The following is an 18,442-nucleotide window of genomic DNA, read 5'->3' on the forward strand; positions in this document are numbered from 1 at the left end:
ATTTCCCTTTTCTGCTCTGATTTTTTTTTTTTTTTGCTTTATAATTTATAACTATGTGACTATGTTATAATAACCATATTTTACCTATTTTTCTATCTTCCTGCATGGAAATAAAAAGTGTTACCTTGATTTTTTTTCTTTGCCCTCCTCATTGCTGTTTATAAAATATAGTAATATAGTACTTATAGAATATTCTTAAAACTTACTTTTGAGGGAATGTGTGTATATTTAATGATCTAGAAGAGAAATTTCTAGCAAAAGACAGTGACAGCTAACAGAAGCTTTGGTCAAATTCGTATCCACCCTAACAGTAAGATGAAAATTAATACATTATTATCAAATCCAATGACACAGAATATATTAGTAAGGGAGAACTAATCAAATGCATTAAAATCCTTTAAAAATTCACAAAAATTCCAAAGAGGTATTATACACTCATGGTATGAAATTCAAAAGGTATGTCACACTTTCCCCTTGCTAGCAAGATTCTATACCTACAGACAGATAATTTAGTTTACTTATTGGGTGGTGATAAGTTTTTCTAACATTATAACCATTTTTATTGAAAAAGTATGAGATACACCCACAGGTTCCAGGTGGTCCTTCTGACCTGCTGCTAGAAAAGCAACAGGAAATGGTGGTTTTGGAGAAGATCCTCATGGAATATGGATTACCAATTTCACTAACGCCTTTAAGCATTTGAATATATGTAATTATATAATTATTTTTAAAAATTAACAATGGCTCTCAGCTTTGAATATTGATTGCTTTTAAAAAATTGTGTGCAGAAATTTTGGTAATATTAACGAATAGGCAGAAAGTTAGAAATAATATGTAGAAAGAAAATACCATATAGGCATAAGTTTATTATTTTCAGTACCTATAATAGCATACACTTGCCACCTAGAAATAAAGTATTGCCAGGTATATGGGTTCCTGGAGTTACTGTATTATAAAAATAAGAATTATTTTAAATAATCTTATGATATGTCATATATATGAATGTGCGCTCATGTTTTATGTGCTAAAGAATACACCTAGAACAGTTTAAACTTTATTAAATATTTTTACCCTTATGTGAATAAAAATTGCACCTTCAGTTATTTTTCTAGTAAACTTTGCCTTCCCAAAAACTGGAGGAAAAATGTTCTCAATTACCATGAATTCCATATATGGTTTCTGGATTATTTTTATAGGCATTATGGTTTATGGACATTTTTACTCTGTGGGATTAGAAATGTAAATTCAATGCCTCTTGAGTCTTGTGCCTCTTTCAATAGGTAGTATTACCACTGAAACTGCATTTCTGAAAATTTTTTGGCCACAGTAAGCCTTATGAGATAGAAATCACTTTAAAATATTTAACATGAAATATACTGTTAGTGTTAATATTTGGATAAATAAATCAATATGTCAACCACTGTTCCAAATGCTTTATGTAAGGTAATATATTTAATCCTCCAAGCATGCCTGTAAATTTGTTAATTATTTGATCCTAATTTTAGGTGTGAGGAGTTCAAAGCAGAAATTAAGTAGCTCTAAGTTCATACAGTTTAAAAAAGAAAATATTAAAGGTTTCAGCCCTTTCTTACAACTATGTGAGTTTGAAATGAAAGACTCCTTTAGATTTGTCTATTCTAAAATTCTCAGCTTTCCTCACACACTGAGTTAATGTAGCAAAAATAAAATTTTAGCCTAGACAGAGGATTTCTACACTTTTAACAATCAAATGACTAATACCAACAGGAAAATTTGAGGCTTGAGTTATTGGACATCTTTTGAAAGAGTAGCCCTTTCGGCACCACCTCAGATTAATCAATCTTCAAGCATGTAGAAAGAAAAGTGTGTCTTGAAGTACAAAATGAAATTAGTGATGCTTCAAATGGAGGTAAAATTGTTCTATGAGGAAATTACCTAGACTCTGACACCACAGGACGCTAATTATATTCACATACAGTCTCAGCAGTCATAAAACACCACAGCCCTGTGCCAGAAAGGGATGAGATGGGAAGGAATCCCTTTTGGCCATTTGTTTCTCAAAACCTGAAGAAGGGGAAGTACTTATACGAGTAAGTACATGTGCAAAACTGACACACCAAGAGTAACACAGAGGGTCTGTGGGATAGCTTCTCAGGTCATCTTCTTAGGATGGCCATTGAGAAAAGCCTGAAAAAAGTAACCAAACATGCATGGTTGTTTTTTCTAGAATGCAGCTCACATTTCTCTGAGGCTTTTCCTGATGCTTCCTTACCAGGACTATTGATCCACTTAGAAGATACCACAGCTAGTGAGTATAAGTGTGTATAAGCCTTTGAGAGTCTCTCAAAACTTTTGAGGGGCTGAGGATGTGGCTCAAGCAGTACTGTGCTCACCTGGCATGCACGGGGCTCTGGGTTCGATCCTCAGCACCACATGAAAATAGAATAAAGATGTCGTGTCCACCGAAAACTAAAAAAATAAATATTGGAGGGTTCTCTCTCTCTCTCTCTCTCTCTCTCTCTCTCTCTCTCTCTCTCTCTCTCTCTCTATCTTTCTCTCTTTAAAAAAAAAACTTTAGAAATTCTGAAAAGTGTAGATATTGGTTCCAAATTTAAAAATCAAATTGCAGTGTTAAAATTAATGAATGCTTAATTAAATATCTGCAAAATATAAACTATGTCTATAATTGTACAAAATTAAGTTTAATAACAGAAAGGTACATTCAGTATGCTTTATAGTATATGTTAAGTGACCATAAGAAGTTAGAGGATTTGAACATGCGGTGGTCTCAGAAAGTCCCAGGTGCCTACAGCCCCCAGCAGAGTTAATCTCTTCCTACTTCTGTGCATCTACAAACAATTGCTGTATCTTGATCTTCTTTGCCCACCTTAAAAACCCTTTGCAAGCCTCTCCCTTGCAAATTTTACAAGAGACAACACTTTCATATATTACTTTTTGATTTTATTATTTCTGAAGTGCAGTATGTTTACCTAATTTGTACTAGGTGCTTAGCAATAATTAAAATTGCAATTATTATTCATAGTTAATACTTATTGAATACTTGTTTATTAATTTGCTTGTTCTGTGTGAACACCAATAATTCACTGGATGAAAGAATCAATGGGTGAACAATTGAATGAATGAATGAAAACATCCATCTAGGACACCTGAGGGTATCATATTTATATTAACTGTAGATAATTGTTTTTTACATTTTATTGACTCACATAGTCATATATAGAAACATTTGTTCTGAAAACTGAAAATAGTCATGGCACAACTGCATAATCAGAAGTAAATACATGCAGGAATTCATAGAAAAACTTGCAGACATTTTGAGTAAGAATGGCTGGAGAAATGCCATAATTTTATTCTCTATTAATGCTGAGTATATTCTATTGTGTATATATACCACAGTTTCTTTATCCATTCATCTACTGAAGGGCATCTAGGTTGGTTCCACAATGTAGTTATTGTGAATTGAGCTGCCATAAACACTGATGTGGCTGCATCACTATACTATGCTGCAGGTAAATGGATGGAGTTGAAGAATATCATGCTAAGCGAAGTCAGACAAACCAAAAAAACAAAGGCTGAATGTTTTCTCTGATAAATGGATGCTCTTCTATAGTGGAGGGAGGGGATACTGGAAGAATGGAGGAACATTGGATTAGGCAAAGGAGAGACAAGAGGGGGTGGGCCATGGGAGTAGGAAAAATGGTGGAATAAGATGGACACAATTACCCTAGGTATTGCTCAAATGGTGTGACTCTACATCATGTACAACCACAGAAATGAAAAATTGTGCTTCATTTGTGTACAATGAAACAAAATATATTCTGCTGTCATGTATAGTTAATTAGAAAAAAATTTAAATGTTAAAAAAAGAATGGCTAGAAATAGAAAACCTCAACAACTAAATATTTGAGAACTTAATAACTATTAGTGAAAAAATTGTAATATTAGTGTTAAATAACCGCATTATTATCTCCATTTCTGCATTATTAATATTTATTGAATAAATGAACTTTAGACTGAATGAATTCCATAAAAAACTTTTTTTGTGTGTAGGCATTTATAATATTAGTGCTCATAGTATAGTTTCATTAATGCTCCTAGTTTCTCAAATTATTTTTAACATGTGACTTTTCCTTAATAATAGAAATATGCCTTCACATTTAGCATTTAACTATGATATATAAATCATTGTGGATACTAAATAACCTTTCCTGATACTTCCTCATACTCTAGCATCTCTACACTTCATTTAATTCTTACAAAATACTATGAGGTAAAGTTCTAATATTATCTCCATTTCACAATATTCTGAAGGTGTCAGATTTTGTTGTTAAGAAAAACTTCTCTTCAGAAAAGAGAAATGAAGAATAAGTAGTCTAAGTCTTTCAGAGTGAAGATCTTCTGTAATTGGAAACAAAAGAGTAGGTGATAAAACCTCCTGTTTTTTTCCATTTGTTTTAGCATAGTTCTTCTATGTTTGAAACTGCATGAAGACACGTTTTACTCCTAGTTCCTGAGAAGATTAATTTGGTTTTAGTGTGAAATCAATGATTAAGAGCAATGAGGAGAAGTGTTCCTACTGTGTGTGGTATTGAGCAACATCATTGCTGTGTAAGATGAAGTTCTTAGTAGAAAAGGAAGACTCATAACTAGTTTGCACCAATGTGCATATTTTCAAATATAATTTATCCTAAACTATTTCAGAGTTAAGTGATGAGCTATTGTAGTTATTGATGCATTCACAGCAGCAGTGACTGTTTTGGGGATTTGGTGTTTCCCCAGGGTGCACTTCAATATGGACCATGAATGGTTGAAGAGATAATTTTGATTTATATCAAGTAGAGATATAAATATAAAATATATATAAGTGTGTGTGTTTTTCACAATGTTCATATATATATATATATATATATATTTTTTTTTTTTTTTCTCACTTTGTCTCAATTCTGATTAAGTCACCAAGAAAGTCTCAGTTTGGTACTAAGAAATCAGTGACATCTCCCAAAGACTTATTTGCTCATTTTCACTGAGGCTTTTTAAGTTTCAAAGGCAAACGATTTTCATCTTTTTGATTATATTCCATTTGTGGTCAGTATTATTAGAATACTCAAATTGCAATGATACCACTTTTCTTCTAGATACACTTATTTTAAGTTAAAGATGAGCAAACATAAGAAAATTAGAAAAAGTAGCCAAATTGGTGGTACTTGCATTTTACAAAAGAAGAAAGAGATAATATACACGTAAGTCTTTGGGAAGCTTGGACTAAAACTATTTGCCAGAGTTCTGTAAAAGAAATTCTTGTAATTTACACTGAAGTGAGAGTCTTCTAACTCTTAAGTAGCTGTCATTAACAGAACTCACCAGGGTGGGTGCTCAAGAGAGGTAAGATGTAAACAGCATCAGGCAACAAATGAGAACATCTGAGAGAGAGTACTAGTCCATCTAGTTCAGTGAGTATACTGAACCTCCTTGTATGTGGAAATGCTCTGCAAGGAACAAAAAGACAAATTAGACAGTATTCCTTCCCTTGAGGATTTTAATGGTAGCAGCAGGAGGAAGAGAGCCACTGTGGTTACTTGAAGCAACAGGATATTAATGCCATAGTCTAAAGTAAGAAGAACATAAACCCGAAAGGCTGCAAGTAAAAGAGATGAGAGCTGGCTGGGAGTAAGTGGGAAAGCCTTCCCTGAAGGTATGCTAACCAAAATAGACCCTGAAGAATGGGTGAAGTATTATTGCAGTGATTAGCAGAAGATGGGAAAGGTTGAAGTAAATTTCCTCATAAATGTATTGTCTGACTAAAGGAAAGAGATAAATGGCTGCAAAGCCAGCCAAGATGTAGAAATCTTTGATACCAGCATGAGCATTTCAAATTGTGCAGCTAGATTTCAAATTGAACCCTGGGACTCAGCCCTTCTTCCAACACCTGTCTGCCATGTTACAGTTGCAATGTCATTTTGATCAGGGGTCAGCGGACTTCATATGATAGTAAATGTTTGAGCCTTTGCAGGATACTCAACTCTGCAATAATAGCATAAAAGCAACTGTAAACAAACCCGAATAATAAAGATAGTCATGGTTTAAGGAGCAATAGGTGGGGGCAACGAGGTGCGGATAAATTAGTAAAATTTTTACCAGTAAAGACAAATAAATAAATAAATAAACAAGCTAAACACCTGTTCAATCATGTCAATAGCACTTGGAATTCGAGAGAGTCTCTTGTCATTTCCATATGTAAAGAGGCAGTTAAATATTTGAAAAGTTTGGCATAGCATCATAGGTCCTTATAATCTTCAAGTAGAGTTGCAGGAAACTTTAGATCTCAGATTCTCTTAAAATTAGACTAGAAAAACACTTAAAAATTTATGGAAATGAACCTAAATAGTAAAAAATGATGTTTATTTAACTGTCTTCTTGGTTTCCTCTTAAAGATGGGGTATGTGATATATCAGAAACCGGCTTCCATCTTACCAAGGTGGAGAGGGAAATATAAATGGAACAGGAGAAAAGAAAACCATTAAGAAGCTATTTCTACTTAAACTGAAGTTGTATGAACCCCTAGTAAAGAATGGTAAAAATAATCCTAAAATTTAAAGATTAAAAAAAATCAAATATTAGTTAAAACAACTTTTGAAGATAGCAAATCAAACTCATGGATTTGGAAAGACTCTCAAGTAACTGATGAAGATAATTCACACAAATTTTTATAGATATACAAGAAACTTCAAATAGATACCTAGATTGCAGCAGGAATCTCTGGTCCACACTCTAAAACAAGTTCGTTCATGGATTTTCTTTCATTGTCAAGGACACGAAGAAGACAATGTGAGTGCAGACTCCCTGGACACCCACTAACCAATGTAGTAGTGAAGACTAGGACAAATCTTCAGAGTTTCCTTGTGGGATCAGGCTGAAACCAACTCCCTGCAGGGTTCTTGTTTTTTGTCTCACCTTTGTTTACTTTCTCCCTTTTCTCTGTCTTACTTTCTTATCTGTACATGGATCTTTCTCCTACAGTCAGCTCCAGGGAATTAAACTTGAGATTGAAGAAGTTTAAGACAGAAATTTTGAAAGTTTGAGACCCATCATTGTAGGGAACACCTTTGTTTCTAGAAAAGAAGAGATCCTTTTTGGGACTCTGAAGACGACAATGTTATCATGAGTTATATAAGAATATAACTAGTTGCTTGTCATATTTTTTAATATTTATTTTTTAGTTGTACACAATGACTTTATTTTGTTTATTTAGTTTTTATGTGGTGCTGAGGATTGAACCCAGGGCCTTGCACGTACTGGGCAAGCGCTCTACTGCTGAGCCACAACCCCAGCCTTTGTCATATTTTTAATAACATGATTTTTAATAACATGACACAAATCACATCCTTTTTCTGACTCCCGGTTATCTGCAGTATAAAATGATGGGCTCAGACGAGGAGATTGCTAAAGTTTCTTTCAGATCACAATTTCTATGATATAAAACGGGGAATGGCAAATGATGGACCATCCACACTCACTAATTTAGATATTGTCTATGCCTGTTTTCATGCTACCACTGCAGAATTGAGTAGCCTAAGCTGTTTACTATCATCTTCAACATTTTTTGAAACAAGTGAGGAAATCCAGACAAACTAAGGTCAAGGAACTTTGCCAAGATAGGGTGAGAACTGGTGGAGCTGACATTCACATCAAGCCAATCTGCCAAGAGTTGGTGCTTTTAAGGAGGATGCTAAACTGCCTTCATCTGGGAGGGACACAATGAAAATGGATGTGTAAACCTACTGACTCATAGTAAAAACATCACATTTGCTTTGTTCTTTGTAGCGGGTTCACATCAACAGGAAATCATGTGGAAAAACATGAATGGAGGAGAAGGGGTGGGGGCACATCTACAAGCTCAGCAATGTTAGAAAATAACACCATGGATAAAATATAACCTGCTTACATTTTCATCATCACATGCAGTTCTAAAATGTGATTTTGTGTTCTCTTCATTTTTTCCTTTTGGTGAAAATTGCAGACACATTCACAAATTCACAACTAAGATGCTTGACTTGGTCCTGAGCACACAGGCATCCTGCGTCTCAGAGCGGAACTGATCTTTTTATGCCACTTCTCACTTCTCATCCCCTTCCCACTTCCTCTGAGATTGCAATTCTGCTTAGACAACGTGATGAATGACAATGCTGAGCGTTGATGATTTTGCTGTTGACAATCCCTGGTGTTGCTGTGCATCAGCCACTTTGTTTTGTAACATTTGGAGGTTTTAGATCTCATTGAAATGAATCCTTCAAGATGTATGTGCGTGTCCTTTTCCACTAAGGTAAAGACTCCTTTGGTGGAAAAAAGTTTGTACATGTGCATAAATTGAAGAAGAAGGAAACATTGAGAAAGGAGAGGATGGAGTCATTTTCTACTTATCTTCCTTAAATGACAGCTAGAATGCAGATTGTGAAGAAATAGTGGCATCTGATACAAATTCCCCTTTCTTTCCTTTTCTCTCTATATATTTTTTCCTTTTTGGTAAGTATCTTTATCATTCATAGGCGTTCCTTTTTTCTTTATTGGTCATTTTAGTTATATCTGACAATAGGATTCATTTTGATATACTTATAGAAGCGTAGATTATAATGTGTTCTAATTCATAGGGTTCTAACAATCATCTACTATGAGAACCAAATAACTTGGTTTGGGACATTACAGCTGTAATTTAATACTTTTCTTAATGCTTCTTAATGCACATAAAGTGGTTGATAAATTTCTTACACTGCCCAGGTCGGAATTGTCTTAAATTACCACTTTTAGCAGTGTTTGGGTCTGTGACACGGTTAAAACACTTTCTCCCTCTCTTGCTCCTCTCCGCCTGCCTGATTGCCTGAGTTTTTAATCTTGTTAGCTACTGTGCTAGGAATTTACTATGCTTTACTTCATTTACTTCATTTTTCAGAGTGCCATCCACAATTTTCGGATGTGGAAACTGAGGTTGTAAAAAGTTAAAGAACTTGCCCAAGTTTATATAACAAGTAACAACAATAAAAAATTATTACATTAATACAATAATAATAAGGAAGACTGCTACTTAAGACAGAAAGTAATGGACCTGTAATGCCAGATTCGTGGGACCCCAATAGACCTCCAAGAGCCGAATCCGATGCAATCACTCAAGAGTCTTTATTGCAAGCTAGAGCCTGAACTCACAACCTTTTTTGGCACAGTGGTCCCAAGGAGTGAGCCCTGGTCCTTTGTTCAATGAGATTGAGGGATAGTCTATGGGTTCAACATCACACAGCAAATCATTCCACACTGCGGAAAAATCAAACAAAAACTCTTAACATTGATTAGCACATTCACTAGTGGGAACAAGTTCGGTAGTGGTGATTGGTTAGTATAAGAGGGTGATTCGTTTGAACTGATTGGTTTAAGCCATGAGGGATGTACATGCTAAACTACATGGTTTCCTAACATGTTATCAACCACTCAGACTACTGGGGGGTCATCTGGCATCCCAGGTATTTTCCCTGTCTCATGCTGATTGGTGGTTGCTAGGGGGTTGCTATGGGTCCTCACCTAGCCTAACTGAGATAGGGATGCCTGGCACTGCAGATCTCTCCTGTTATTTATAGAGAAACAACTCAGCAGGATGGGTATGTGCCTAGGAATGCCCTCTGGGTTTTTCCAAGGACAAGGGTCACGCCCCCTTTCTTGGACAGGATTTGCTCTGAGGTAGAGGCTGGTTTCTCAAAAATGGAGTCACATCAGTTTCTCAGACCCACAGAGTAAAAGTCCAGAAATCCTTAAACTCTTATGTGAAACATGAAAGATGCAGGTTACCAAGTAGGGGCCAGATACTAGTGATGAGTCTAGATCCACGGAGTGAAAGTAGAGAAGAAACTGATGACATCATAGCCATCCAGGTACTTAGAGAAATAGATGTTTAATCTGGCCAGAAGTTTCATAGAGATTGGGAATTTGGAAACATATGTCTGATGTTCAAAAGAGTCCCAGGACTAGGAAACAAGATGAAAGCTCTATTACCTCCAGTGCTTACAATTGTACATAAGATTTAAAAGAAACTAAACCTGAAGCACCTATTTCCTGAATTTGTGAAAGGACATCAGAACATATTGACTACCTACTCTATGTTCAGCATTGTGCATATTAATTATTTAAACTCTGCACAAACATACATGAATCAAAGACCAGAAAGGTCAATTACCTTGTCTCTAAATACACAGATAGCAAGGTCGAATATGGATATGGGTAACATTGGAAAGCTTGCCTGGCACTTGACTATGAACTGAAATCATGTACATTATTTGGGGTAGGGTGGGGTTCTACTACAAGGTGATGAAAGAAAAGAATTCTAAATAACTTGGAAAATTCTAAAGTTTTGTTTTTTCTTTTAAATTGAAAGTAGCAGGAGAACAGGATATTATTATTTAAAAAAACCCTTCAGTCTACTAATTAAATAACATCCATGTGCTTTGAAGGAAGTGTATATTATCATTCACTTATATTTTAAGTTTATGTGAGTTATTATTTGTAGATGCACAGAACACTAAATCTGCTTGTGACTAGAAAAATGTAAGGAAAATCAATAAAGCAAAAACAATTGTATCTCCTGAAGAGTGATAGAATAAGTTAAAACAGTCTGTTTAAAAATATAAATTGTGCCTCCATAATAATTTATTTGAGGAGGATTCTCCATGAAGAATATAATGCATTTAGAATGCACAACCTAGATTTGTCAAAAGTCTTTCGCCAAGATTTGACTAACAAGAAAACCAATTCCAAAATGAAGAAACAAACCCTCGGAGGCATTAGAACCGTTGCTGAACTTCTGTTGACAGTCCACATTCACCTTTGAAGAAAAAATAGCAGCTGTGGCATCTAATTTCCTAACTCCATATCTCTATTCGGAGACAGGGATGCTGTCTTTATACTTCAGCTGGGCTCATTTTCCTCATCTCCTTTCCTAGAGGTGGGTTTTTTTTTTCTACATGGTCGTTTTACTTGTGCTGTCTTCCTGCACAGTCTTGGGTGTGCAGCAGACCCTTTGCTACCTGGTCTTCTAGATATTCAATGTTAAGACCCAGAATTACTTCTGGAACGTCACCCTATTCCTTCCCTCCCTCCTCCACTCCTCTCCATCTACACTAGCCATATGCACCAACCAGCCTCTTGTCTATGAGCTGTCCCATTGACTAGAATGCTTTCCCCCATGGTTGTATATTTATGTCTTGGTTCACATGTCATCTGCTTAGAGTGGCCAAAGTTGTACTTCCCCAACACCATCCGGCCTCACTCTATTACATTACAGCCTTGCAATGTCTGAATATCTGGGAATTATATCTATTTTTTTCACTTGTCTGTCTCCTTCCATTAAAATGTAATCTTAAACTCCATCTTCTTCAACACAGTATCCAATATCTCTGACACACAATACATTTGAAATAAAATTTATATCGAATGAGCAATTGAATTTCAATCTCATCATGAATCTTTCTTCTTTCACTCAGTATTGCCTTCTTCCTCTAATCAGTTATAAGAGTCACACATTTTTGAAAATTATTACACAAGGCACTTTATATTTTACATATTTTAATCCTTAAAACAACTCAACAAGGATATCGCTGATATGCCCAAGGAAAGCTAATAAATATTAAAGCCAGAATTCAATTAAAGGTTAGATAATTTCAAAGCTAACCAACTTATCATTAAGCCACATAACTTTTGCCATCTACCAATTGGTAACACCCTGGACGGTGCTGTTGCTCACCCAAACACATGGTATCTTGATTGCTCTTTCTCTTACCCACATCATGGGTTAATTTTTATAACCTTGATGGGTTGGGAGATCTTCTAATACTTTGTTAAGGTTTTCATATATATATTTTCATTTGAACAGCTAAGGGAAATTTGTAAGATGTATCATAGTCATGTTTCCAATGCTTGTTGAGGTGAATTGATTAAATGAGTTTACAGATGGTACAAATAAAGAAAATCCCCTAGGAATCTCTTGAGAGTGCACACTGGTTCTGTATAGATGGAGTCTCTTGTTCCAACAGACATGAATTAGGGGTCATCACTAAATATTCTGTACACAGAAATGCTAGAACAATAGAGTCCTGTCTGAAAATTAACCAGACATTCACAATTTACTTGAGTAAATCTACTTGGAGTAAAATATTTCCCTAGTAGATTACCTGGTCATATTATAAAGCTCTCAGATGAACTCTTTTTCTCAGGTTACTTTCTGCTTCTGGGGAAGGTTCTTGGATTCACATTGATTCTCAGTGACTTCCTGCAGGCAAATGGTTTTCTGAAAAAACAATAGACTACTGAATGGGAGCACTACATATGTTGATTATTTTTTTAAGCATCCATTGAGAACACAGAAGTGAGGAAAAACATTACATTTAATAAGTTAGATCACTTAGCAAGGATGGGAATTAAAAAATATATATATAAACATATATAAATATATATATGTGCATATATATATATATATATATATATATATATATATATATTTGTAGGTGAACACAATATCTTTATTTTATTTATTTATTTATTTTTATGTGGTATTGAGGTTCTAACCCAGTGCCTCACATGTATTAGACAAGCACTCTCTACCACTGAGCTACAATCCCAGCCCCAAGGAAGGAAATTTTTTTAATGTTATTTTTAGGAATTAAACAATTCTATACTTAGAAACAATTAACATTCAATACTTTTGCTAAGCACCTACTGCCTACCAAGTATTTTTAAGTACTAGAAATACACTGGTAAAACAAATATGGATGTTAAAGGAAGGTATTGAGTGGGGAATTAGTTACTGGCTAAATATAACTGGAAGTTCATGCATCATAACACGTTATGGAAAAGCGTTTTAAGAAAAGAGGAGGGCTGGGGTGGTGGCTCAGTGGCAGAGCGCTTCCCTTGCAAGGGGTTCCATCCTCAACACCACCTAAAAATGAATAAACAAAATAAAGATATTGTGGGGAAAAGAAAAGAAGGGGAAAGCATGAGGGAAGGTTTCAGGGGAGGGTATGCTGAGAGGTCAGGGTTGTTTATGTGAAGAAATCACATTTAATTCAGAACCTGAAGGTGTGACGGGGGATAGAGTGGCAGCCATGTGATTCCAGGGGAAAAAGGGAGGGAAGATGAGAGTAGCAGAGAAACAGGGAGTGGGAAATATTCTCCCATATCTGAGAAAGAAGAAAAGACTAATGGGATACAGGTACTTCAACATGGATGAAGTGAACATGTGAGATTCCAAATAGAGTAGCAGACATGTGTGGAGCAAAACAAAGAAGGCCAAGGTATTGACAGTGGCTGCTGAAAACACCTTGTGATGTGTGTGCTTTGGTGATGAGTTTGATTTGATCAGATGCTTCTGTAATCTTTCTCAAAGTTCCCATGCAATCACTTGGCTCATTATTTAAAAAGCAGTCATCGGATGCCTATGTGACCCAGGGCCCCACTGCACCGTGGGAATGGCACCTAGAAACGCCCAATCATGCTGCAACCATTTGGAGCACATACAAACTGAGCATCAGAGCACATTCTTTTCCCAAGATTAGAAAATTGTATTCAGTGGCCTGGGGTCACAGTAGGAGGGATGCATGAGCCCACAGAGTATTCTCAGAATTTGTGATTTAGACCAAGGGTCAGGCTCTAACTCCTTTTCATAGGTTGAATTCCGTCTGGGCTGATTCCCAAGTTTATAAGGGTCAGAAAATGCATTCCTTTGAGTCCCATTTTATTATTCTGTAAACTGAGGGTATTAGAAAAATCTTACTTGACACAGTTTATCTGCAAGGGATGGAGGTTGGCTTAATAGATAACACATGTGAAACCAGACCTGAATATTTGACACATGATATAAATGCAATAGATAGTATTGCTCTGAATAAAGAAATACAAGAATATTTTCTCTTTTATTGTAATTTTCAGTTTGAGAGCATTTATTTGACTTTCATCATAACTACCGGATAATTGAAACTACCAGAAATAATCATTCACTTGGTTGGGAGAGGCTGGGTGGCTCACCTAGTGATCCTAATGTTCGGGGATGGTGCAAACCACCGGCAGGGAGGCTTGAAGATAATGACAACATCCTGTTCCACTCTGTATCCTGACCAACCTCAGGTAAGAATTCAAAAAAATAACGAAATTGCCAAAGGACAGGGGAAAAAAGGCACGCACTGTGGTGTTAAAGAATCTAAAAGATTCATACAAATGTATTCCTAGGGCTTTGTTTTCCCTACATCTCTGTCTGATGGGAGTCTAATGGCTGTGAACATTCACTCTGTCTCATCCCCAGGATCCCACATCCCACCACCTCTTTGCAGAACATAGTGACAAGGCTAAAATGACTCTTTCAAGTCATTATCAAAAATATCTTTGCATCATAAAGTGTTAGTGCATGTCACCAGCCTAAAAGTTTATGTAGTTCTGAAAGTGTCTGATGGACTTTGATGAGTATTTTACACTGAAGATTTGAGATAATACATCCCTGTGCTCTTTCCCCCACTCTTGCAAGCTAAATCTTCCTAAACTATCCTTTGATTATGTCAGTCTCCAGTGCAAAAGTTTCCCATGGTGCTCCCAACTACCCGAGAACTTCTAATCCCTGGAAATCAGCTTTCAAGACTTTTGATTCTCTGGACCAAGCATCCTTTATAAACGCACAAATTGAAGCCCTGTATTTTGGCCACATGATCTATTTACTGTATCCTGAACATGCTTTGCATTTTTTGCTCACTAGATCAGTGGTTCTCCAACTTTCATGTGTACCAGTCATTTAGGAATTTTGTGAAAACGCATATTTGTGTTACTGATCAGAAGAACAAGTGGGTTTTTGCATTTCTAACAGACTCCCAGGTGCTAGAATCCCATTTAGGCAACAAGACTCTACACATAAAACCTATTGAGTGAGCTAGAATTCTCTATCTTCTCTTTGCCTATCACATTCCTGTTTGTTTTCAGTGTTTATGGGACAGAGTGATTCACTGAGATATCAATTTGGTTTTGCTTACCCTGTGGTGTTTCTCTTTTCCCCAGCCATTCCACAAAGACAGCATGGCTTTCTGTGACCTCTTGTCTCAAGAGAGATTTGGGTCACTAGAAAAGTGGCTTACAAGACACAGCCTATTCTGTTCTTTCTCCCCCCGCCCCTTTCTTGTATCCTAGATCATTGATAAAAGTTGTACTGGATTTCTTGGGGGAGGAAAAAACAGTTTGGCTCTCTGAGCTGCAGACAACAGTGAGGAACATCTTTGGGTAGGCAGATGCTAGAGATCTGAGGAGGCCAAAGCAAAAATGAGGTGGGGATGGCACTACGTAGTAGGTAGGGCACTGGAACCTTTCTTACTGGGTGCTGCTCTACCTTGGCAGAACAGGTGCCCCAAGTTTGACCCATTAGAGAATCTTGGCACCAAAAGAAGAAGCTGCTTCCTCCTCATTTTTTTTTGAACGCTCAGAACTTTACAGCTCGGCCTTCTCCAAATTCCTAATAGAATGCTGTTTCCATCATTAATTTCAATTTTATTTAGAATCCTGTGCAGCCACCAAGTATTAAATAATAAACTTTGATCATTATGAAGCTTGTGCTTTTACTACCTGCTCTTGATAGTTATTTTTCCATGTGTCTCAGTGCTGTACCTGTAACAAACTTTGAGGGCAGAGATTATGATTTGTGCTTCCTGGAAACTCATTAGTGATCAGTCTGGCACCTCATAAATAGTTGATTTGCAGTAAATACCTGGCAACTGGCTGTGGCAATGCGATGACCTTTGAAAACTTAGAAGAAGAGTAGGAGAAAAATTTTCAATATAATTTTGGAAATGTGAGATTGGAGAGGGTACTGCATCTGTTCTACCTCCATATTGCTTGAAGAACTACAGTGCTCTCAATTTGAAGCAAGTGAACTTCAAGCTTAAACATATCCCAGAGAAGCTTATATTTTGTTGCTTACTAAGTAGGATGAGTGTTAAGGTACGTGCAACTATGGAAACCAGAGTGGGGATGAGCAGACCAGTAAAGAGAATTACTTCTTCTTCATCTGTTATATAAATAATTTTTGCCAAGCTCATGAACCTAGACTATCAAGGCAGAAATCACTACTTTCTTTATCCAAATAAATAATTCACATGGTTTTCAAGTAATAATCCTGATGAGCATTAAAAAAAAATTACAGATTCAATTTCTTAAATTTCCGTTAGCTAGGGGTTAAATTCTATCCTAGCAACAGAAGCTTTACAGCTGCTGTCAGAAATACAGTAATTACTCTGGTCAACATTCTCCAAGAAACTCCAGCTGTCTTATCAAGTGTGCTTTGTCAGTAAGACTCCTTTCCGGTTAGGGGCATGAGTCGTAGAATATGTTGGTGCCAGTGAAAGGGTTTGGGGAAAAAAAAAAAAAAAGACATTTCAGAAGGCTTGTTATTTATTTATTTATTTATTTATTTTTTGCATATATTGGATTCTGATATCTACTATGCTTTTGAATAACCTATTGACCTTTGAAGAGACTTTAAAAAATAAAATAAAATCTTTAGCTCTTTTCTTTGAAATGAAGTATTTAAGGAATCAACAATAATGGCCATCAATGCAAATATCTACCTACCCAACAAAAGACAAAAGACAGCAGCAACGTGTACCTTTATGCTCAGAAATGTTGTCAACTCCATGTGACACCTTCTGAAGTAGAGCTCAGAGGTCAAAAACATCATTTTGTCAGTATAAATATTCATGGAAATTCTTGCCATGGAGTTAGGGTCATTTAAAGGAACTTTAGTTCATTCAGGTACTTACCATGTCATCTTCCCTATTCTCTCTCAAGACTGTAGGAACAGGAACCAGGACTATGGCACTTAGAATGTTCCCATAGAAGACTAGCACTGATTATCATTATGTCCATCTCAGTCAGAATAAAGTTCACTGACTTATTCTCCTCCACCAGATGCCAGAGCACTTTTTCAATGTCATCTGATGACATTCTCTACTTTGTATGCCACATTTAGACAACTCAGACCTTTTTTTGGTTCTCAAACTCAGCCAGTTCCTAACGAGAGATTCTGCTCTGACTCTTCCTTCCAACTTCATTGCTATTCTTCTGACCACGTTGCCATTCCCCGATCTTTGTATGGTTGGCTCCTGCTTGTCAGCTCAGTGTGAGTTTGCGTGCTTCATCCTTCACGAGGCCTCCCTTGATCTACTTTATGAAAGAGGAAGTCACCCAGTAGCTTTCTATCCATTTTAATTATGTGTATGGGATTAACCTCACGTGCTTGTTTTTATACATCTTATGTGCATCAAAACCTTTCTCCGCTTCCAGATAGGCTCCACACAAGCAAGGATCTGGTTGGTTTTACTCACTTTAATCTCATTGAGAATTAGAATGATTTCAGGAGCATAGAAGATACTCAACTTGTTTTGAAGGAGTGAATGGTTTCAAGAACAAGATCTTACACTAGAGATTTTTAGTCAAGGGATTCTTAAATTGAAACACATAGATTGGACAAATCTCTCTCTCTCTCTCTCTCTCTCTCTCTCTCTCTCTCTCTCTCTATATATATATATATATATATATATATATATATATATATATATAAATAAATATAAATAAAGAGAAGCTATGGATTGCCACAGATTTTCAAAGTAGTTCCCGACCACTGTTCCACTGTTTCTGTCCCCCACATGGGCTCTAGAGAAGTGGTTCTGAGATGAGAATTCACATGAGTGTGATATTTTAAGAACTAGGGATCCAGGAGGTCTGGTGGAGCATTCACTGTGTCACCAATAGCTCCTTAAAAATTTTTAATGATTATCAAACCCTCCATTAAAATTCCCTCATTTTACAGAGTGGGAATTAGGCTACTGAGGTGTAACAGTAATACAGTTAATTGATAAAATATGTTGGGATCCTTTGCAAGGTTTTTCAGTTACCAGTCTAGCTATTTATTTATTTTTTAATTCAACAGGTAAATATATAATAAAATGTAAAATTTTCTCTCAGGAAATATGGAAAATACGTAGATCAATAAATTATAACCCTTTTCTCAGTAACTCTGTAATACAGTAGAAGACAAAAGGTACATGTCAACAAGAAGCACTATAAAAATCACGTAAGAAAGAAAGGAATGTTAGAGAGATTCAGAGAAGAGCATAATTATTGGTAGTTTAGATACTCAATGATAGAAGAAATTGAGGTATTTGACCTTGATGTATTTTTCTTGTTAGAAGAAAATACATTCATTCAATGAAGATATATAAAGAAATATCTATTATATTCCAGATATGGTGATAATTACTAGGAATATAACAGAAAATGAAAAAGGCATTTCATTTTACTGCCATCAAATTTATATTTTATTTGGGTAAAGACCTATGGTAGGAAAAATAACAAATAAACAAGACAATGTCCAATAGTAATAAAT

The sequence above is a fragment of the Marmota monax genome, unplaced genomic scaffold (genome assembly GCF_021218885.2).
Source record: "Marmota monax isolate L192 unplaced genomic scaffold, Marmota_monax_Labrador192_F-V1.1 WCK01_AAM20220418_F8-fsc00246, whole genome shotgun sequence".
In the NCBI taxonomy this organism is placed as follows: domain Eukaryota; kingdom Metazoa; phylum Chordata; class Mammalia; order Rodentia; family Sciuridae; genus Marmota; species Marmota monax.